The sequence below is a fragment of the Mytilus trossulus genome, unplaced genomic scaffold (genome assembly GCF_036588685.1).
Source record: "Mytilus trossulus isolate FHL-02 unplaced genomic scaffold, PNRI_Mtr1.1.1.hap1 h1tg000110l__unscaffolded, whole genome shotgun sequence".
Lineage (NCBI taxonomy): Eukaryota > Metazoa > Mollusca > Bivalvia > Mytilida > Mytilidae > Mytilus > Mytilus trossulus.
This window is the reverse complement of record NW_026963297.1, coordinates 1,635,278-1,659,063: the sequence shown is the minus strand read 5'-3', so window position 1 is coordinate 1,659,063 and position 23,786 is coordinate 1,635,278. Positions and strand designations below refer to the sequence as shown.

Genomic DNA, 23,786 nt, shown 5'->3' with positions numbered 1-23,786 from the left:
TTTTCTTTTTTCGGTATTAATTTGTTCTTGAGGGGCGATGATACAAGATAAATGAGTTCTCAAATTAAAATTAAACGTGCATATGTTATATAGATATCTGTAGAATAGTGATGAGCATTTCATGTTTCTTTCTCTTTCTTTTGAAATGTCCCAGGACATAGATCAACCTTAAATCTGTATTTTATGTATTCTTCCTTTTTATTATACCTCCATTCATTTTAAACCTTCGTTTTAATTCTTAGTACTGATTGTGTGTCACTGCGAGCAGAGTACCAATGACAGGGCTTCATTTGACAGTATGTGTCTATTTTCGTCTGTAATTTCATCCTCGGCATGTTAAAACTATTACTGGTAGTACATTAATATTTCTCTCCTTTTTTTTCAAAGTTTTTAAATTGCTGTTCTTAAAAAAATGGCATTTTTAACCCACTCATAAATATATATTGAAAAGCAAAAATAATCATTGAAGAAAGATGAAATCAGACAAACACAGGTCAGCGATTCGTGCTCTTCAGAGCCTCTTGTCATTGTATAGTCTTATTAGTGTACCACTGGTAGGGCTTTATTTGACAGTTTGTGTCTATTTACGTCTGCTATCTCACCCTCAAAATGTTTAAATAATTTCTGTATTTCAAACACGTCTGGCTGAAAATTTATATTTCTCTCCTTTTTTTATGTTTTTAAATTGCACTCCTTGAAATTATGTTAATCGATAAAATGTAAATTAAAAGTTTAAATACAATGTTATATGAGAACCCGTGCATAATAATTTTTATTTAATGATTTTAACTTGATAATAACAAGCAAAACTATATTAAATGGATATTTTTCAGGTATATTTGTCTTCTTCAAACTTCCTTTAAATTCAGTGTACGTATTTGAAAGGAAGTCCATTTACATAATCTGCAGTATACCTTTCTGGTTATATAAACTACCTTCAGATGATAGTGAGTTGATGAATGTGTCGTTAAATTATCATACCGTCTATAAAATAGAAATGTCTAAAGTCAAGTTCAAAGATTTCACTCAAATTCTCATATTTAATTCATAATATTCTAATACGTATTTCTTAATAACAAAAGTATAAGAAAATAAGTTTTCTTTCTTGTAAAAAACGAAAGAAATAAAAATAACAAATAACACTCTTTCAAACTGATACATTTTAGGCAAAATGTTTTTCATTCAAACCAAAATGTTTAAATATTTAAAAGGTGCACATTAAATATAAAAAATCTTTCAATTCACCAGCCCTTTATAAAATTATAATTACATTAGATGTCAGTTTCATTATAATACGTTATTCTGATTGGCTAACATGTTATTCCGTAAACAATTGCATCAGACAATAACATTTATCATGCATGATGACACGAGGTCCCACAAAAAAGTGCACAGGTGAATTAAATAAAACTGGATAAAAATCGTGTTTTCATGATTTTAGCTAAAAAAATGTAATTATAAGTATTGAATACTTCTTTTTGAAACTTTATAGGGTTGTAAAAGCGTTGACCGTGCGCACATTTTTAGAATGAAGCGCTTCCGCGCTTCATACAAAATGTACTTCGGTCAACGCTTTTACCACCCAATAAATTTACAAAAAGAAGCATTCAATTTTTAAAAAGCATTCGTGGTAGTCAAAGATTCAATTTTCTTCCCAACATATATATGTTTCAAACCAGTTGAATTCTGATCCGTTTCTTTTTTTTTGACAACATCATCTTGGCTATGTTTTCATACATATAAATCCTATAATCAGATTGTTGAATACTTTTGTAATTCCTGATGTGGACTGATGTGATCAGTGCAAACATGAAATTTCAAAATCTTGAAATTTTCTTGCCTTTTTATATTTTCCTGTATGACATTTGCAACTGATTTCAAGGTCATGGAATCTGATAAAATATGTTTAAATAATTGATATACCGGTTTTATAATTTGGTATGCTAAACCCGGGGTGTGTCCTCATAAGACTCATCAGTGACACTCAAAGCAAACAAGATTGGAAGTTAAATCCAATCAAAGACCACTTTGACAAACAATTTATGCATGGATATAATAAGTTGCTTGATTTATACAGAACAACAATAGTCTGTATGTTAAAACTAAAATCACAAAAATACCGAACTTCGAGAAAAATTCAAATAAAAAAGCCCTTATCAAATGACAAAATCAAAAGCGCAAACACATCAATCGAATGAATAACAACTGTCATAATAAGGACTTAGTACTTGTCTTTTCTCACGTAGAAAAATGGGGGATTACACGTTTATATAACTGATGATGCATTTAAAGAAAGAGATATAGAATGACAGAAACAAAACGTATTTGCGAAGTAATATCTGTGACACAGGTAAATCAGGTTTTACCAAAATTAAAAATAGATTTTCAAATAAATTCAATATTTTGTCATACTGGATACTAACATTAGCGATAAGGTAAGTCATTTTTATCATCAATATAAACATTTAGTTTATCTGGCAAACATTTGATCATTTACAATCTAGAATTTCTTTGATAATCACTTTGACACAGTTGAATTATTTTTGTTAGTTTATCGTTTTGTATTTCAATGAATGTTGTTTGCTCATGTATTATTGTTGTATTTGGCGTCCGTCGTCTGTCGTCGTCCGTCGTCTGTCGTCGTCCGTCGTTTGTCGTCGTCTGTCGTTGTCCGTCGTTTGTCGTCGTCTGTCGTCGTCCGTCGTTTGTCGTCGTCTGTCGTCGTATACTATTTAAAAAATCTTCTCCTCTGAAACTACTCCGCCAAATACATTTAACCTTTAACTACATGTTCCTTAGGGTATCTAGTTTTTAAATTGTCACCGAAGTTGTGATCAATTGACAAACATGAACGCCATGAATAAACATAGAACAGAGGAGTCAAATGCAGTTTTGGGCTTATATCTCAGAAACTAAAGCATTTAGAGCAAATCTAACATGGGGTTAACATGTTCGCAATCTATCAGTCATGAAATTTTCAGACAGACCGAAAAACCCATTGTTATGTTGTTGCCACTAATTTGGTTATTCCTATGACACTGTACAGTTTTTGGATATTACCTTTAATATTATTGAAGAAATAGATACACTGTAAACAGCATATGTGTTCAGCAAAGTAAGATCTGCAATAAAGTTTATATGACGTAAAGTGTCATTAGAGCCCTTAAGGAGTTAATGCCCTTTTAAACAAGTTTTTTTATGATTTTAAACTTTAAAAATCTTCTCAAATAAATATAGTATAAATACTTGTCAAAAATTAAGGGGGAACATTTAAAATAGTATCTAAATCCATGAAGGTGTAATACTAAAATGCGGTTTGTTGTTATAACTGTGTGTATTGTTTCTGTAAAATAACCACGAACATATGATCTGATCTGAATAATATTCAAAGTAGAAGGGAATGCAATCGTATATCTGATATTAGCACGTAGATAAATTAGTGACATATATAGTGTCTGCTTATGTAGGGAAACATTTTTATTGTTGATGTCTTGGGAAAGGAAACAAACCGTATAACTATTACATATTAACTGTGAATTCGTGTTAAAAGAAAATCGTCCATTGAAGAATATCACCAATTTTTCGTAGACTTTTATTTATAGCATCGATCAGTCAAAAATACTGTATAGGTTCTGAATCAGATTTTGTAGCTATAAACCCTAACTTATATTTAATCTGTTCTATCTAATGTAGACTTACTGGTGTTGTCTGATTTTAAGAAAAATAAATAAAAACGGGGTCATATTCAGATTACGTCTGTAAATATAAACAATGTAATTTTCCCATAGGAACTCAGTTTACTGATAAAACTGCCACTTTTACTATGAAGTTTTTTCAATTAAAGCGTTTCTGACGCAATAAATAGTTGACACTTTTATTACAAAATTCTATCCTGAACATAGTGTAAGTGTTTTCTATAATTTCTTTTGCAGGTAGACAGTGGTATTTGACACCATATCTGTTTATTTATAAATTAGTGATTAAAGAAACCGTGATGCACATTAGTCCTTCAATCATTTAATGAATAGATCAAATGTTGAATTAAGTCCTTTTGGTCAGTTTGCAGATTGAAACTAGACTGTTTAAGTATATTCCTTATATTCTGCTGAATGTGTTATTTTGTGATCTTTGTGGAATTGAGATATAAAAGAAGAAAACAACTGAAAATCACAATATATCTGTAAAAAGTGTCATTTCTACAAGCGTGTGTGATAATAAAATAGAATGATTAACAGTAAAAGATTTATACAAAAATTCAATTTACTTGCTTATTTTTCGAGTAAACTCAACCAAAAACTAAAAACATTGACCACATTCCCCATTTCAATTCTCAAATTTAGTTAAATTAATTTGTATGGAGACATTTGTGTGTATACTATAAGAAAAATAATAATTATATACAGAATACGAAGTATTTAGGAAAATTATTTGACATCTAATTTCAAATAAAAATCCTAATATGTGCCTGTAAAAATCTTGTCTATTGTTATTATCAATTTAACTGTTAACATATTACCTAGTTTTGTTTTAAATACTGTAGATTCAATTTCCTATTTTAGAAGCGTGTTCTACTAGATGTGAACTAGTAAATTAATATCATATTAAATTTTAAGGTAAATAGCAATTTTTTAATTGATCCAATTTGTTTAAAATAGAGATGTTTGTATCAATAAACATCATTCATGTTTTTTTTTCATGTGCTAAAGAAATTTTATGAATAAGTTTATAATAAATGGGCTAATACAATGCGATACATAATAACTTCAAAACATAATAATAATAAAACACCATGTTAATAGGTAACACCCTATCACGAGGAGTACTGTACCAAAAATTGCATCCATGCTTGAATTCATATCCTTGAAAATCGATTACTGATATTTTCTCTTATTTTTTTCCAATATTTAGAACAATTTGACATAAGGTCATGCTTACTATTAATTTTTGAGAAACATTGATGAATTTAATCTATTCAATGTGCTCATTTTTAAAAGATGAACATTTGTAGACGTCGCATGGATACGTTCGGTATGTTTTTTTCAGTGATTACAGCTGATATTTGTGTATCAGGTGCAATTTGGGTACTATAACGTTAAATACTAGCGAGTGATTTATATGATATCATTGTTTGAACACGCTTTATTTCATTTTGTATTCAGCATCCCTATTCAGAAAATTGATACCACAATTACGTATTTGCGCTATTTAGTTTAAAAATAAATCTCAGTTTTATGTAATAAAATTTCCATTTCGTATAAAAATCGAAGTTATCAGTTTAACAATATGAATAAAGATCTCGAATCAGTTAATGAAGAACTCGTACAAATGATTCAATTTTTTGATTCGTTAAAAATAGCAGTTTTATCTAAAAAGTAAAATCACAAAAATACTGAACTTAGAGGAAGATCAATTGGGAAAGTCCATAATCACATGGCAAAATCAAATAACAAAACGCATCAAAAACGAATGGACAAGAACTGTCATATTCCTGACTTGGTACAGGCATTGTAGACCATAATACATAAAAATCTTGGTCAAACAGTCGGCTTTGTTACCATGGTTTGTTTCAATAGTTTAGTAGTGACTAAAATTCTTAATGATTCAATAGATATGTCAGTGCAAACTTGTAGTCAAGTATATATTAAGACTGATCCTCAAATTCAATAAACCTAAATGAAGTCATCGTCACTCTGAAAGAACTTTCTAGCGATTATTTTACAGTTTAAGGTATTCAGAATAGTCGTATGGACTGTTGTTTTCAATTCCCGATTATTGATTGATTGATTAATTATTTGTGTGTTATTGGTAGTTAAAAATTATCTTCAGAAGTGTTATATAAAGTCATTTACAAACCTTTTATGAAAATAATCAGAGTGCAGATAAGTGATTATGTTGTTTTTATAAATGATGGTATGATTTTTAAAACTTGTTATAACAAAGTCTAAAGTATAATGTGTTTTTACGCGTCCTTCATACCTCGTACCTATATCGCAGCGCTAGCGTTTTTGGAGGAAGCTTGAATGCCCAAAACTACCACCGTCCTTTGGTAAATTTTGAACAAAACATCATCTAATGTGTATTATATAAAATAGAAACAAAAATGTAACTCGTTTTTATACGACCGCAAAACTTTTAATTTTTCGTCGTATATTGCTATCACGTTGGCGTCGTCGTCGTCCTGCGTCGTCGTCGTCGTCCGAATACTTTTAGTTTTCGCACTCTAACTTTAGTAAAAGTGAATAGAAATCAATGAAATTTTAACACAAGGTTTTTGACCACAAAAGGAAGTTGGGATTGATTTTGGGAGTTTTGGTCCCAACATTTTAGGAATTAGGAGCCAAAAAGGGCCCAAATAAGCATTTCCTTGGTTTTCGCACTATAACTTTAGTTTGAGTGAATAGAAATCTATGAAATTTTGACACAAGGTTTATAACCACAAAAGGAAGGTTGGGATAGATTTTGGGAGTTATGGTTCCTACAGTTTAGGAATAAGGGGCCAAAAAAGGGCCCTAAATAAGCATTATTCTTGGTTTTCGCACAATAACTTTAGTATAAGTAAATAGAAATCTATGAAATTTAAACACAAGGTTTATGACCATAAAAGGAAGGTTGGGTTTGATTTTGATAGTTTTGGTCCCAACAGTGTAGGAATAAGGGGCCTAAAGGGTCCAAAATTGAACTTTGTTTGCTTTCATCAAAAATTAAATAATTGGGGTTCTTTGATATGCCGAATCTAACTGTGTATGTAGATTCTTAATTTTTGGTCCCGTTTTCAAATTGGTCTACATTAAGGTCCAAAGGGTCCAAAATCAAACTTAATTTGATTTCAACAAAAATTGAATCCTTGGGGTTCTTTGATATCCTGAATCTAAAAATGTACTCAGATTTTTTATTATTGGCCCAGTTTTCAAGTTGGTTCAAATCGGGGTCCAAAATTAAACTTTGTTGATTTCATTAAAAAATTGAATAATTGGGGTTCTTTGATATGCCAAATCTAACTGTGTAAGTAGATTCTTAATTTTTGGTCCCGTTATCAAAGTGGTCTACATTAAAGTCCAAAGGGTCCAAAATTAAACTTAGTTTGATTTTAACAAAAATTGAATTCTTGGGCTTTTTTGATATGCTGAATCTTAACATGTACTTAGATTTTTGATTATGGGCCCAGTTTTTAAGTTGGTTCAAATCAGGATCCAAAATTATTATATTACGTGTTGTGCAATAGCAAGAAATTTTCAATTGCACAGTATTCAGCAATAGAAAGAAATCTGCAATTGTACATTATTGTGCAATAGCAAGAAATATCTAATTGCAATTTCAATTGGAGTTATCTTTCTTTGTCCAGAATAGTAGTTGAATCAACTTAAATCGTTGTTTTATACAATATATATAATTAATATTCCAATTGGAGTTATCTTTCTTTGTCCAGAATAGTAGTTGAATCAACTTAAATCATTGTTTTATACAATATACAATGTATATTCACTTTTTCTACCAACTGATAAATTAAAACAATCTTTACCATTCAGTGATAACAAGCACTTTATTTTACATTTTAATATTTATGATGTATTTAAATGAGTAGTTATTGTTGCAAACTCCATTAGAAATTTGAATTGAGATCAGTTTTGGAAAAAGGGAACAGGGGATGTGAAAACAAATGGGGGTGGGGGGTTAATTTTTTCTCATTTCAGATTTCATAAATAAAAAGAAAATTTCTTCAAACATTTTTTTGAGAGGATTAATATTCAACAGCATAGTGAATTGCTCAAAGGCAAAAAAAATATTTTAAGTTCATTAGACCACATTCATTCTGTGTCAGAAACCTATGCTGTGTCAACTATTTAATCACAATCCAAATCTAGAGCTGAATCCAGCTTGAATGTTGTGTCCATACTTGCCCCAACCGTTCAGGGTTCAACCTCTGCGGTCGTATAAAGCTGCGCTCTGTGGAGCATCTGGTTTAATTTACAATTTATAATAAACATATAAAAAAGAAGATATTGATTATGATTGCCAATGAGACAACACACGGTTTTTGTAACCTTAATAGTAAAAAAAAACATTTTGGAGATACCACCGTTGTCAACTCTATTTTTACCGCTAATTCTTGGAGCCTAAAATCTATTTTTTTTATTATAAATTGCATAAAAATACATTTTGAACTGATCGACCTCAAATCACTATTACTGATATCAATGTTAATTTTGATAGCGATGTCTATATTAGACTTTGTTATAACAAGTTTTAAAAATCATACCATCATTTATAAAAACAACACAATCACTTTTCTGCACTCTGATTATTTTCATAAAAGGTTTGTAAATGACTTTTTATAACACTTCTGAAGATAATTTATAACTACCAATAACACACAAACAATGATAGGATTATGATGTTCAAAGGTGAACTATCATTTAAAAAATCATATAAAGTGTCCGCAACTTGTAATTTAGGATATTTCTACAGTACATTTGCGTTCCGTTACATTTTTATCACTTGAAAAGAATTCCCGCCTTCGTGATCCAATAGCCTAATTCGTCAAGGTGATGAATGTACCGAATAACTTTAAATAAATGTTTGCATCTGACTTTACCAGGATGAAAGGGTTGTTTTCGAGTCAAATATACAGTATTTAAACCAATTTGAACTTTTATTCTATTAAACACAAAACGTTTTTCCGTCTTAAATTTCCACTTAATTACCAGATAGTAATTTGAAAGAAAAGATATTTTATTTTTAGCCACTTTTATTGATAGGTATCGTTGCTATGCACAATTACGTACAACTAACATATCATACATGCTATGCTATAATTTGGAGTTTAGTATGACGTCCATTATCACTGATATAGTATAGATATTTTTTTAGGGGCAAGTTAAACGACGCCTCTGGGTGCGGGGGTTTCTCGCTGCATTGAAGACCTATTGGTGACCTTCTGCTGTTGTCTGTTCTATGATCGGGTTGTTGTCTCTTTGACTCATTCCTCATTCTCAATTTTATTCCGATCTAAGTTTTTATTCCTTCATAGCCTGGTGCCAAGACGTGTTTTTGTTTGTTTCTTGAGAAGTGTCTTTTACCTGTTTAGTCACTATAAAGTGTTATAATTCATATTTAGATTCAACACAATTAAAAGTGACCAAACAGGTACTAAAATCGCATGCGAGAAGCTAGAAAAAATGAAATGTACACTTTTTCGACATATTACTTGGACCATCATATACAATTCTTATTAGAAGATGTGGTTTCATTGTCAATGTACATGTATAGACAGATATTCTTAGAACAAAGAACAAATAAGCAAACAGATAAGAATATATACCAACTCCGAAAAAATTTAACTAGACAGAAATATCTTTTTGCCATATTAATTCTGTATACGAATGTGTGACTTTTGTAACCAATCTGTTCTCAAAGTCACCGACGGAGTGAGATCTCAAACCTTCCCGTTACCTCTAGCATATGTAGAATAAAGAAACACATATCAATACGAACAGTGTATGGGTTTGAACTCTCAACCACAGGATTGCCAACCACTCAGATACACTCAGGAACAAAACGTCCATCAGTAACGACATCGATCCAGTGGATAAAAACAGACCACAATGATACCAAACTTACAATTTGGTACATAACACCGAAATTAAAAAAAATATATTTTAAAAGAAGTTGTATAGTACGTTTTTCCTATGTGTATTAAGTTGTTTTTTAGGCTAACGCCGACAAATAAAATATCTATTGGATATCTTTTAATTATGTTTATTTAGTATATGCTATAAGTAGCGTAAAACAATATCCATCATATGTTTATAGGTTTATATAAATGTCCCAGACCATATGACTATTTGGACCGTATGCGTACGTTCCTGATCGTATACATATAAACGTGCATTCTAGGACGAACTGGAACCATATATGTATTTGGACCGTATGGGTAAATTCTAGACAAACATGTATTGGAATTTACAAATTAATATTATTACAATTAGATAAATGAAGAGAAATTTATCATCAGCCCTACACAATAATCTGGAAATATCATATCAACAACTGGTATTATAAGGGTAAAACATCTGCTTTATTCATTCTTTGCATTAGCGTTGTACACGTTTTTATTATATTTTCTCATCGTAGTATCGACGGTTTAAAAAAAAACACCTTATTGTTTAGATTCTTTGACGGTACATAGTGCGCTAGTGACCTAATACGATATATGGGGTCAACAAATTACATATGGGGTGAAAGCGAAGCTCGAATCCCAATATGGAATTTACTGACCCATATATATCGTATTAGGTCACTAGCACACTATGTAACGAATTTATCTTACCGAGTATCTTAACATGTGATATTTAGATTAGTGGTATATAAAAGTGATCAAGTCTTCAATACTGTTAGTATTATGAACAAACTTCCAAAGGTCTATTAAAAAACAAATGCCAACAAGAACAACTTGTTAGCTTCATATATGTTGTATGGAATTAATTCCACTACTAACCTAATATGAAATATACACTGTCTCCACGTGATTGCTCTGAATTATATTCTTAGAAATGTATAGGAGGTAAGATAAAATTAAATTTCATGTATTACTAACATGCTGAATACAGAAGCGTAACATATCAATTTACGTGACTTTTTTAAACAGTTAAAATATTAAGTTTTTATTTCATTTACATTTAAAATTATTTAGACCTTATGCGTACAGTCCGACCGTATACATATTTGAAAAAAGTACGCATAGGTCCAAATACTCATATGGTCTGGAACATAAATACTATTAAAATATCTTAATACGTACTGTTTTGACCCGTCAGTGGCATTATTTAATTTGTGTACTTTCTGGGATTGTTGTTTTTATGGTTTACTTTTATCTTTTTATAATTCCATTTTTCAACTCAGAAATAGAATGAAGATTATCGGCCGTTTCGTTTCCTAATCATAATTAATATAATGGTATTTTGTTTTAAGTAGATATAGGAAGATGTGGTGTGAGTAAGTGTATATATGCTACAGTTCCTAGCTATTTACTAAGTAATCGATTTAAAGTAGCTTCTGTTTGGCTTAGTAAATTCTTACATTCATTTACATACAGCCAGTCATGGTTGCCACAAAGAAAGCACGAACCTTGTAGATGTCTGAAATTTCATATGATTGTATAATTAAACATCTATTACATTTTACATTCAATAGAAAAAATATTTCCCATCTGTCAAGGAGAACACATTTCTCTGGTTGAAATCAATCTCTCGCAAGAGAGACACCATTAAAATTAAAATTAAAACAGAGATTAAAATTATTAATATTTAAATGCATGTTTAATGCAATTATTACCTTGAGTCTTATGTTTTGTTGAGACCAGCTACCAGAGATGAGATTGTTCAATTCAATTACAGACATGGATCATGCAAATGATGAATAAACCACTCAAGTGTTTTGACAACTATGATCAATTGCTTTAAAATTGAAATTCTTACCGCAATTATTAATGTTAAATTATAGATTGAATCTCTTCTACTTCAAATAAATAAACCATCAATTCAAATTCTTAAATCGGCAATCCAACCCATATTATTCTTATTAATTTCAATGTTTCTGCATTAATATACAAAAGTATGATGTAATTTGCATAATTTTGTTGTATGATGTTCTGGTCACCTTAGGCTATAATGAAAATAATGTTTCAATTCAGAAGTCCGGAAAAGCTCTCCCGACGCATGTCATTAATACATGCATAAAAAAACCTTCAAATTGAAAACAGTATGTCTGATCTATTTGTTATTTTTGGACACCAAAGTATGTTTAAATAACAGTAGAGTAAAAGAGTCGTTTAAGGGATCCTTTATTTTGACATGTTTCAATAATAGTCCTAGAACTTCAATAGCATTTCAACCCAATGTTAGCCTATTTAGGACCAGCTCCCTACATGCAACGACACTTATTAAATTAGATTCTTTGTGAGATATAGGATGTCGGGACGTACGATAGGTTATTTTATAGTACCACCAGTTGGAAGGAGATAACTCTACAAAATATTCTACATATATATGGCATGGTAGTCAGAAGAAAAAACACCCCTAAAAATTAAAATAAAGTACTCCTTCACCTCGCCCCACCCGGACACTTTTAAAATTACAATGTTGAATTGATTAACATAAGAAAATACCAAAGCAATTAAATGCTGATGCTTGTTTTTAACTTGTAAATCAACGCCTTTTCCTATGTAATATTCATTATCACCCTGTGATGTGTCCATACACCAGAGTAAGGCTCATAATGGAACGGTTATTTTAGCGTATAATTGCGTTTTGGCCCTAAACATTCCAGAAACATTAGCCACTGGGTGTTGAGTGACCAACGAGCATTTAACTTCAGGGGGGGGGGGGTTGGGGGGGGTTGACTTTTCATAAACAAATATTCTGATTCCCAATTTGACAAAAAAGAATTGTTGGCAAGCAGATTAATGCTGTTTTACCGGATCAACCAAAGACTCTTTATTGTTATTGTTTAAATGTAATACATGCTTTCTTTACGTTCGTTCGTACCTTTTGGCAAAATGTAAAAAAGCTCTATGAAAAAAGTGTATTGATATTTGGTCTCAAGATTGAATTGAATTGAGTGTTTAATTCTAAAATACTGGGATGCATTTCGATTTTGTGTTTACTGCAAATAAATACGTATATAAGATTAAAACAAATGATAACAATCCAATAGGCAGTTACTTACTAACTACATGGCTCTCTGTCAATTGTGTAATATCTGGACAGATCAACAATTGAAACCTTAAAAATTGTGGTTTCTCATATACACAATATCATAAAAGAGGGAAGAACGATACCAGAGAGACATAAGTTTCCATTTAAAGTTCAGTATAATTTCAAAAATGGACGATGAAATATCAAATAATTGTACAAAATTTAATGTTGACATTTTAGATTTGTGGCCGTTTCTCCCTACATTTATCAAAATGTGTGACTCTTTACCTTCCAAATCAATGACGTTTTTCCCTCAACCTTTTTTTTCCGTGAACCTATTTCAACTAGATAAGGTATGTCATAACTGTGAAATAGTTTCGATATTTGAACGAACGAAAATTCGTTTAAGTGCATCATAGAAAAGAGAAATTCATTATCCTGTTCTTTAATTTACGTTTTTAATGAACTCGAGCTTTTTCTAACCAAATATAAATAAAATTATATATATATACTAAATATGGATAGGGGTGAAGTTGAGAGTGATTTTAAAAGGTCATTCAAATAGATTATTCCGAACATGATATATCTTTTATTCCGTATATAATAAGGGGAAAAAATTTAAAGTTTTCTTACAACATTTCAAAAGATCGTGTCAGAATTCATGATTTTTTGAAATTTGTATTTCTGTCACAAAACCCAAATCTCGCATATTTTTTGCAACTCTTCAAAATTAGAACGAATGCTGAAGATCCAAACCACAATTTACATATTCGCCCTTTCTGTGTCAAAATTATACAATAAATATACAACTTTCTATGTCTTCAATTAGTAAGTATTGTTTAAATTATGTTCTAAATTGTTCATTTTATTAAATCCGTTGAAATGTCACACTCGCCGTTTTCTGACGTTTTGGCGTATTTGTTAAGTGTCTTATGAAAGGTAATAGGCAGTTGCAGTCTTTTCTACGATATGAGATTTTATTCAAACGTGAAAACTATTTTGTTAAGTGTATGAACAAAATTTTTGTCGAAGTTTTAAGATAAAATATTGAAAAAAAAAAATAAACGCGATCTTTTTGTTTTTGCTTAGTCAAAATGTCACAAAGCGCCGTTTTTTTACATTTTTGTTACAAGTATGATAAGTCATATTATACAGTTTTGGAGGGGGGAATTTGAAATTATAATAGCACAAAAAATACTATATAACATTGAAATCTACTGTTCAGGGATTTGTTTGAACCTATTTTCGATCACATGTCGGAAGAATTAACGACACAGTCAGCGACTATTTTTGTCTAGTCATAATGTCACACCATGCTTTTTTACTTGTTTTGACGTTACGTTCTGTAAAACTTGACATGTAGTGTCTAACGTCGCAAATTACGGAAGCCTTTACGTACCATGCTAATTAACTTTTTTCCAATTTGATATAACGAATCATGAATTTGAATTAACAGATTATGAATTTGATATAACAAAATATAAATTTAATATAACAAATTATCAATTTGATATAATAGCTAATCAATTTGGTATAACAAATTATCAATTTGATATAACAGATTATATTTGATATAACAAATTATTAATTAGAAATAACAAATTGTGAATTTCTCTACCAATAGTATGATTTAATTACATGTGTAAAAATGAGATTGATTGAATCATTGCGTAACCCAAATTGGCGCATTTTTTTGTGTATTGACTCATTGTTTATCTGACGTCCAGCGACAAATATGTCATTGAATGCTTAATCAAAACTTTCTTAACAGGTTTAATGTTTCTCAAACTCTCGCCCTCCCCTTTTATCTATTATTTGAGGCAGTTTGGGGGACTAGTTTGAACGTTGTCTATTCAGTACATGGGACCTGCAGGGCCCGTATGCATAACGCTACTTAAGTTAAGATTTTCCTTAGTAAACACTTAGGTTAAGGAAACTCCGTCCTTTTTATCTAAGTGGTATGCATAACAAATATTAAACTAAGTATTTCCTAAGTAAAATCTTAGTTGTTTTAAGTCACGCCCACAAAACTTAAGTGGTATGCATAAAACTCCTTATACTTAGGAAACGACTAAGATAACACTCAAGTTTAAGGTACCCATAGAGCTTCCTTAAATTTCCAAACATAGTTTAAAATCAATCGAAAGTATGCGTTTTTGCAGAACATTGATAGGTTACCTACAGTTAAATTGATTAATAACTATATTAGTAATAAAATACTAATTGTTCGTTTATTTATTGCTAAATATTAAACAATCATCGTAATTTTCTTCAAATCACGTATAATCAACAAATAAAGAGATAACAGTGGGTAGTTATATACTATTTCCCATATCTCGTGTGTATACCGAAAAGTACTCAGTTTTTATACTCATGTTATTCATGGTTCTATTTTTCTTTTGTTTACTCTGTACGTGCACGTTTTTTAGATTTTAAAAATACACCGCGCGTGTATCATTCGTAACTGTAAGTTCAAACAGAATTAAGGAATGAAGAGAGGGCACGCAAAAAAAAACATCTTTTATATCATGTGTGTGTGTGTGTTTTTTTTTTTTTTTGGGGGGGGAGCATTTGATTTTTCAATTTAGTTTTATTTTAAAGAAGTAGGGCATACCCTAAACATTTTTCACTTACAGGGACAAAATCGAAAAGTTTTAAGACCTTCCAAGAGGTGGATTTCTTTCATACAAAGGGGAGAGGTGGACATGGACCTCCATTTTGTTGAAACAATAAGTTGATTGTTTATGGAATCACTGTTACGGAAGTCAAAAGTCCCCACTGCTACACCTCATGGAATTCGAAGTTTATATAAGATCATATAAGATATTTATGATAACTTTCTCGTATCAATTTTTTTTATATTCATTATATATTCAATGAGATATATTGCGGTTTCGAAAATATTGCTAAGTACGTTAAGATGTTGAGAATATACTTACTGTCATAATTTGTGTCAGTAAAGAGTGTAGGACTTTTGAAAAATGGCATTGTTTGTATATGGATTCCTGGAAAAAAATTCTTCCCCCCTTTTTTTTGTTGTAAAAGGGAAGTGATAAAAATGTGAATTTCTCATAGATTTTTATCAAACCATAAGCAAATGTAAACAAGGGGTCTGGAAAGGGAGATGTCAGCGCATAACAAGCTGAACTATAATTAGTGAACATTTAATGAAAAAAAAATGTTTTGTAAAATGATTTGCTCACAATGTTACCTTTAGTCTTGTGCTACGCCACTAAAACCTTGATCATGTTTTGTTAGAGTTTAAAACATATTGTTGTTTCCAAAAAATATAACACCCATTAAAAGATGATTAAAGATTATTCGTTTGGGTTACTGAAATATTTTTCTTTCAATGCTCATCCGTAAAAACATCAACCTTAAAAAGCGTTGTCTTATATGCGCCTATTGTTCATCATTTATACTATGTTTATACGTTCTTTTGAATTGTTTTACATACCAATATCAATTTAACCCCAGCTCTTTAAAATAAAAGCATGCATTGATCAATAAATTTAAATAATCAGAACAAACTTTTACACGGATGAGTACATGTGATGAGCTAGTATCATACGGTAATTAGAGAAAGGTTCCGATTTAAGTATTCCTTAGTTAAGTGAAGACTTAGATAAGTTTATGCATACCGCTTACGAATTTTACTTAACTAAGGAAATTCTTAGTGAAATCTAAGTTTAAGGACTACTTAAATTAAGATGTTTTATGCATACGGCCCCTGGTGTCTTAGAACGAACGATTATAATAGAAAAAGGATCAATTTATATTGCACATTTTCAAATCAGAAAGAATGGATAGTGTGTTTCTATGGATATAAAATGCTTCCCCTTCCTCAAAATCCTGGCATGCTTCTTTATCAATTTCGATAGACACATACACGGATAAATGAAACATCCTTAAATTCATCCTTGCATTTTTCTTTATGTTTCAATATATTTATATATATATATGTACAACTTGATATTAAGCCAGTATAAATTAATGCTCGTGGTTTTAGTATTATTCAACTAGGAAAGTTTTCGCTAAAATGGGCTATCGAAAATACAGCTGAACGGATTAATCCTGCGCTAAATCGGGTTCTAATGTCTGCGCTAAAATGTCCCCTAGTAGTTTTTCGCTTAAATTATCTGCGCCCATCTGTTTTCTTGTTCATAGGTGAGATTAAATTTCCTTTTGTTTATGAAATTGGCAAATTTGATTAAATTAACTTTATTGTAGTTAATTTTGAATTTGCTTTCAACTGTTGATTCTTTTAATATTTAAAAAAGGCGATGAAACAAACGATTCAACTAATATTTTTTTTATTCGGAAATTATCAAAAGCGGATTAAAGAATAAGCCATCATTTGCGAGTATGATGGTCTTGTAAAACAATGATAGTCTTTCGGAAGGGGGCGATAAGAGAGAGTAGTATCTCTTGCACGTAAAAGTCACCCTTTTAAATTTCGAAAAGAGCAGGCTAAGGTTACAAAGAAGCACTCGCTCCCTCAAAGTGGAAACGGATTAATATAAGTTGTAATAACTTTTTTCCCAATCCACTATAATAAATAAATATGTTTAAACTAAAAGAAAAAGCAGCAGAAAAGACAGGGGTTTAAACTTTTTTTTTTAAATATCCTGTTTCAATCCAAAAAAGAGAAAATGTCTTTGCTCCAAGGGGATACTAATTTAAATGAATATTATTTTTCTGTTTTAAATTACCTGTACTTAAAAATAATATGTGCCACTTTTGCATTTCGGTTCTATACGTAGCAAGTCGAGCAAACTGCTCATATAAATTATGCTGTATGATTGAGCTGCACGAAATGAAAAAAGTACGACGTTATTTATACAATGCATGAAAAATAACGTCAAACTAACGTTACCAAAACTAACACCAACACCGTACGTGACGACTATAAATTTGACAGTTTGTGATCGGTGATATCTATACTATTAAACGAGAAGACCTCATTTGGGGTGTCGCTTCTCTTCTTTCCACAATAAATTAATCAACACGGCTCTGTGACCTATAGGTACAGTGCATAGTCGCATTTGTCATCCATTGATATGATTATTCAGATTGAGTTATTTTGGGAGAAAAACGAGAAAAAAGGCATCTGGATATTGTCCCGTCAGTGGACGAAATTTTAAGTCAGATTAGACTTCCGGTTTGCGTTTTTCTGTATACTTTGAACATACATATACTACCACTATACAAATCCTTGATACTACGAATCTATACTATAAATCGAGAAGACTGCTATCATTTTCAAGTTAACTATCCACGGCGGTCACAGAGTTTATTAAATGGAGAGGGTCTGTATACTACATCAATTGACCACCATGGATCGATTAGTAAACTTGGAATTGAAAGTAAATACACTTTATTTATATAGTAATGAATGTTCATAATATACAGATAAGCGCTAAAATTATTCATGTAAACTTTTGGTACCTTTTCTGAAATTCTCCAGGCATTAAATATTTTACAAAATTCATTCAATACAACAACAAAAAAAGAAGTGGTATGATTGCCATGTTGAGACAACTCTCCACAAGAGACCAAAATGACACAGAAATTAACAACTATAGGTCACCGTACGGCCTTCAACAACGAGCAAAGCCCATGCCGCATACTTAGCTTTAAAAGGCCCCGAAATGACGATTTAAAACAATTCAAACGAGAAAACTAGCGGCCATAATTTATGTACAAAAAATGAACGAAAAACAAATATGTAACACATAAACAAACGACAACCACTGAATTACAGGTTCCTTACTTAAATGTTCATAACATACTAAATGTATGTTCATATTGAAATTGATATAAAACCAAAAATTGGGAATTTTGGAAATGAAGGAGAAGGGGTTAAAAAAACACATTTCACTGTCCCCAATAACCTATGACTTATGATACATTTGCTGAAATTCTCCAGTCATTCAATATTTTACAAAATTCTTCCAACAACACTTTACATACTTTAAACTACGTTCTGAATGCCCGCGATTTCGCGGGTGTGTTTTAGTAATTTATAAAGCTAACGTGAATGATAATTTTGCTTTAATCATTATGTTTGGCTTACTAAACGTTTAGGTAAAGAAAATCTTTATTGTGTAGCGAAATTTAAATTACCTTTCATTACACTTTTGACGATAATTTGTAGTTAACGAATAATGGTAAGTTTGTTTCATTTATTCTGTTTGGCTAAATAGACGTTCTAATAAAGAAAATCTTTAATTTGTAACGAATTTCAAATAACTTTTTATCACACAATTGAAGATAATTCATGGTTTACGATAATAATAGTAATCTGTCGAAAAGTCAACTATCATTTAACAAATCATACAGATGTCCGCAACTAGTAATTTAAGACATTTCTAAAGTACATTTGCGTTCCGTTACACTCTTTTTTGGAATCGAAATTGACGCATGCCTTCGTGAGCTTATACCATGACTCGCATGACTCGCCAATACGATCAATTTTCAAAACAATTTTGATTACATGTTTTTATTTCACTTGCACTGGGATGAAAGGGTTATTTTCGAGACAATTACACAGTTGTTAGACTTATTTGAACTATTATTCATTTGAACATGAACTATATAGTTTCTGTGTTTTATTTCCATTTAAAGTTAAGCCATATTGTCGTCAACATTGAAGATAGTAATTTTAAATATTTCATTTTAAGTCAAATATGTCAAATAGCGAGAGATTTGTAATAAAGCAAAATCGTACTCACTTCATGTAAAAAGTAAAATCATAAAAAAACTGAACTTAGAGGAAAATCAATTCGGAAAGTCCATAATCACATGGAAAAATCAAATAACAAAACGCATCAAAAACGAATGGACAAGAACTGTCATATTCCGTACTAACTTCGTACTAAACAAGTAAACCTACATGGCGTTGTCAGTTTATTTTCGACTTATGAGTTTGAATGTCCCTTGGGTATCATTTGCTTCCTTTTCAAGACGTACAGGTGATTCTTTGACTTCTTCATAGTTTATTGTTTATCATATACTATGGAAAACCAACGGGGTCAACATTCCTAATTCGTAACTTGTCAATTCGTAACTTGTAACTGTGTAATTTCTAAATTCTTTATGCATAAATTGTCAGCTTGTAACTTGTATATTTGTAATTTCAAAATTGTTAATTCATAAATTGTCAATTTGTAACTTGTTACTGTGTGATTTCAAAATTCTTTATCGTTAAATTATCAATTTTAAAATTGATGATTTGTAACTTGTTACTTGTCGATTCGTGAAATGTCGATGTGTGAAATGTCAAAGTGTTAAATGTTGTCAATGTATTATGCTAACGATAATTATGACGACAGATGGGGCTCGGTTTCTTCTTTGAGTGTAAGTCATCTATAAGTAGGAGCACCTTCATATGGAGTATATACCTGGTAATTTAAATCAATTATGTTTAGCAATTGTCGCTAAAAGAAATAAAAAAAAAATGCATTATTACAGGATCCCAATTTTATTTTGTTTACTAAAGACGACAGGCTGCGTTTCGTTCAAGCGGAAACTATGTAAAAACAGGGGCGGATCCAGCCATTTAAAAAAAAGGGGGGGGGGGTCCTAACCCAGGACAAAGGGTGGGGGGTTCCAACTATATGTCCCCATTAAAATGCATTGATCGTCCAAAAAAAGGGGGGTTCCAACCCCCGGAACCCCCTTCTGGATCCGCGCCTGAAAAATACATCCCGAATAGTTCAGTCCCTCTACGTTATAGATCTCTCCTAATATTGCGAGGCTAATGTAACGGCGAAATAAAACGACTGAATGATTCAGGTAAATACAATAAGGAGATGTGTTAATAAACCGTATGATTGCCAATTAGACAATTATCCACCAAAGTTCAAATAAGTCGATGTAAGCAAGTATAGTCAACTTATATGCTACATCATTACTTGAAAACCCATGCAGGTACTAGTAATAAACGATATCTATTACTATCGGACCATTTTATTCTGACAGGAGGCGATAGGGCTGACAGAAATATAATATATATTAATATTCATATGATGAAGACATAATCAATTTCAATCAGTTTAATTGAGGTCTGGAGCTGGCATGTCAGTAACTGCTAGTAGTCTGTTGTTATTTATGTATTATTGTCATTTTATTTATTTTCTTTTGTGTCATATTCTGACATCGGACTCGGACTTCTCTTAAACTGAGTTTTACTGTGCGTATTGTTGTGTGTTTGTTTTTCTACATTCGCTAGAGGTATACGGGGAGGGTTGATGTATCAAAAAACATGTTTAACCCTGTCGCAAGTTTGCGCCTGTCTCAAGTCAGGAGCCTCTGGCCTTTCTTATTCTTTTATGATTTTTGATTTAAGTTTTCTTGTGTATAATTCGGAGTTTAGTATGACGTCCATTATCACTGAATTAGTATACATATTTGTTTTGGGGCCAGCTGAAGGACGCCTCCGGTTGCGGGAGTTTCTCGCTACATTGATGACCAATTGGTGGTCTTCGGTTTTGTCTGCTCTATGGTTGGATTGTTCTCGCTTTGACACATTCTCCATTTCCATTCTCAATTTTATAATATACATGCCAACTGAACTATAATTCTTGTCACGTAGCTTAAGAAATGCCGCTACCTGTTTTTTTTTGTTTTATAAAATTTTACAACCAAAAAGACCAAAATGTTCCCCTATCCCTCTCAATTACTGCTTTACGCCCAGTACTCTCGGTGAGAACCTCAACCGCTGCCATCCATTCTTATAGACCGGCAACCGGACCAAATCTAATATTTCGTCGATTGGATCGTTAATTAACCGAGTTAATTCACGATGTTAATCAATAAAGCTAATTTTTTTTAAATGAGCATTTCATATGAAAATAAAAATAATTTCCAAGGTGGTTCCACTTGATTACTAGTACTTATTTTATGAAAAATGAGGTACAAAATGTAGAATATTGTGGTATTTTGCTCTTTGAGATCTCAAAACACTTTGTGTAGTTCTTGACCTGTTTTTTTAACAACATTTCTTGACTGATAATTGTTAACTCCCTTGGTAGCAATAGTTCTTTTTGGACGAACTTTTTTTTTTAAACTGTCTGGTTATATAGCAGAAACAACCCCCTCAACCACATTGTACAGAAATATTAGCTTCTGTCTTAAGCGTCTTGTCTGTATGTCGGGTATTTTCAGTTTGGTGAGACGCAACAATCTTCTCTGGATTTGTAGTCCCCGGTTATAAGTTTTGCAGGTTGTCGCTGTTCAAGCTTGTTGATGTTCGTAGATGTGTAAGGTCCCATACTATTGACCATAACCCATTATTAACCTGACCAGTGAATTATATGCGGTTTCTTGCATTAAGTGGGCAATATCTCAAATTTCTAATCAGGAATCCTAGTGTTGAGTAGGCCTTCTTGGCTTCGTTGGAAATATGAAAGACCATTTTAGGTCCTCGTTTAGATTTCTGGTTCCTTAAGACTTTATTACAAAATATTTTATATTCAATACAGTTTTGATATCTAGTATACATTAACTAAGTGACTTATTTTAAATAATAAATAAATGCTTTTTCGAGGGGTGCCAATCTGCTCTATCACCCTCTCAGCTATGTGATATTCAATGTCCTATCATTATTGTCTTTTACAGATGAATTGTATTTAAAAGTATTACTATGACATTACGGATATTAGAAAAATCATCAGAAGTGAAACAAGATGTTTTATTTTTTTCTATTTTGACAGTCAAATAATAAAATCTACGGAGCCCCGCTAGGGAAATGCAAAGAAAAAATAATATAGTGTGCGCACACAATAATATATTGTGCGCACAAAATAATATAGTGTGCGCACAATTTAAATATATTGTGCGCTCAACTTAAATATATTGTGCGCACAATTAAATATATTGTGCTCACAACATAATATAGTGTGCGTTAAATTCTTTGACCTTACACATGGTACGGAGCTTCAATGTCTCCTTTTTAAAGTGACAGAATGGAGAAATGCATAAGGTTTTCTTTTGAAATGGGCTAGATTACATGAAAATACTCTAGCAAAAAATCATCAGTGCATTTGTATCGACTCCTGACATGAATACTGAATAAATTACGTTTATTTTGTCTGAAACCTAGTTTACCAACAGATGCGTCGGAAGCCTCCACAGAGTTTATTGGAACGGCTTAAAACAGACTTGGCAATAGAGCGAGGACACTATCGAACCTATGTAGACTTTCGTGTAACAAATATACAACTACTATTTGCACTTATGCATTATACTTTGTTTTTGAAAATCTCAAGATTTTGTTTTGATTGACACTAGACTGACATGTTCCTCAATTCACGACTTTGATTTTGTTATGCTCCGTCGACGAAGGAGATGGCCATTATGTTTAAAAGTCTTTACGTCCGTTCATCAGTCCGTCTCTGTTTATGGTAAATGATTTGGTTATAATTTATGATGAAGTTTTAGTGTCATCAACATTAATGAATAATGTGGTTTCCCTCAACATATCATTGTAAAAGTGTAGAGTAAGTCAAATCCACTGAAAACTGAATACACGTACACAAGTATTTTTTATCATTAAAGATGACTGTTTGTTCATGATTAAGTACGGTTGCAAGCTATATAAGGGTCCCCAAAATTACTAGTGTAAAACCATTCCAACCGGAAAACCAACGGCCTAATCTATATAAAAAAAAACGAGAAACGAGAAACACTTAAGAAGTTTAGTATGACGTCCATAATCGCTGAACTAGTACATATGTTTGTTTATGGGCCAGCTGAAGCGCGCCTTTGGGTGCGGGATTTTCTTTCTTGCTGTATTGAAGAACCAAATGTATCTGAGAAACAAACCTTATAAAACATGCGCGCCTTATAATTATTTTGTACATTCAATACAGTCAAACTATACCTTTATTATCGTATCTAAAAAATAGACCAATTCTGAGATATTTAAAATTGACCAATAAACCATGAAAATAAAGTCAAGGTCAGACAAATAAATATATATACATTACACTCATTCCATAAAACAAATAAAGTTCACTTATTCCTTATAGTATCTGAAAAACAGACCAAACAAGACTCAAATAAAACGAACCATGAATATAAAATCAAGGT

At 31.4% G+C, this 23,786-nt stretch overlaps 1 protein-coding gene across 2 annotated transcripts in view; it reads left to right on the top strand.

The window, feature by feature from the left end:
- Positions 1-2,338: 2,338 nt before the first annotated feature.
- The window catches only part of LOC134700058 (uncharacterized), a 76,950-nt gene continuing 55,502 nt past the window's right edge, over positions 2,339-23,786 (top strand). For both annotated transcript variants that reach the window (XM_063561436.1, XM_063561435.1), the window contains exon 1: positions 2,339-2,435. The gene's annotated coding sequence lies outside the window, so the exon portion shown is untranslated. The remainder of the gene's footprint in view (positions 2,436-23,786) is intronic.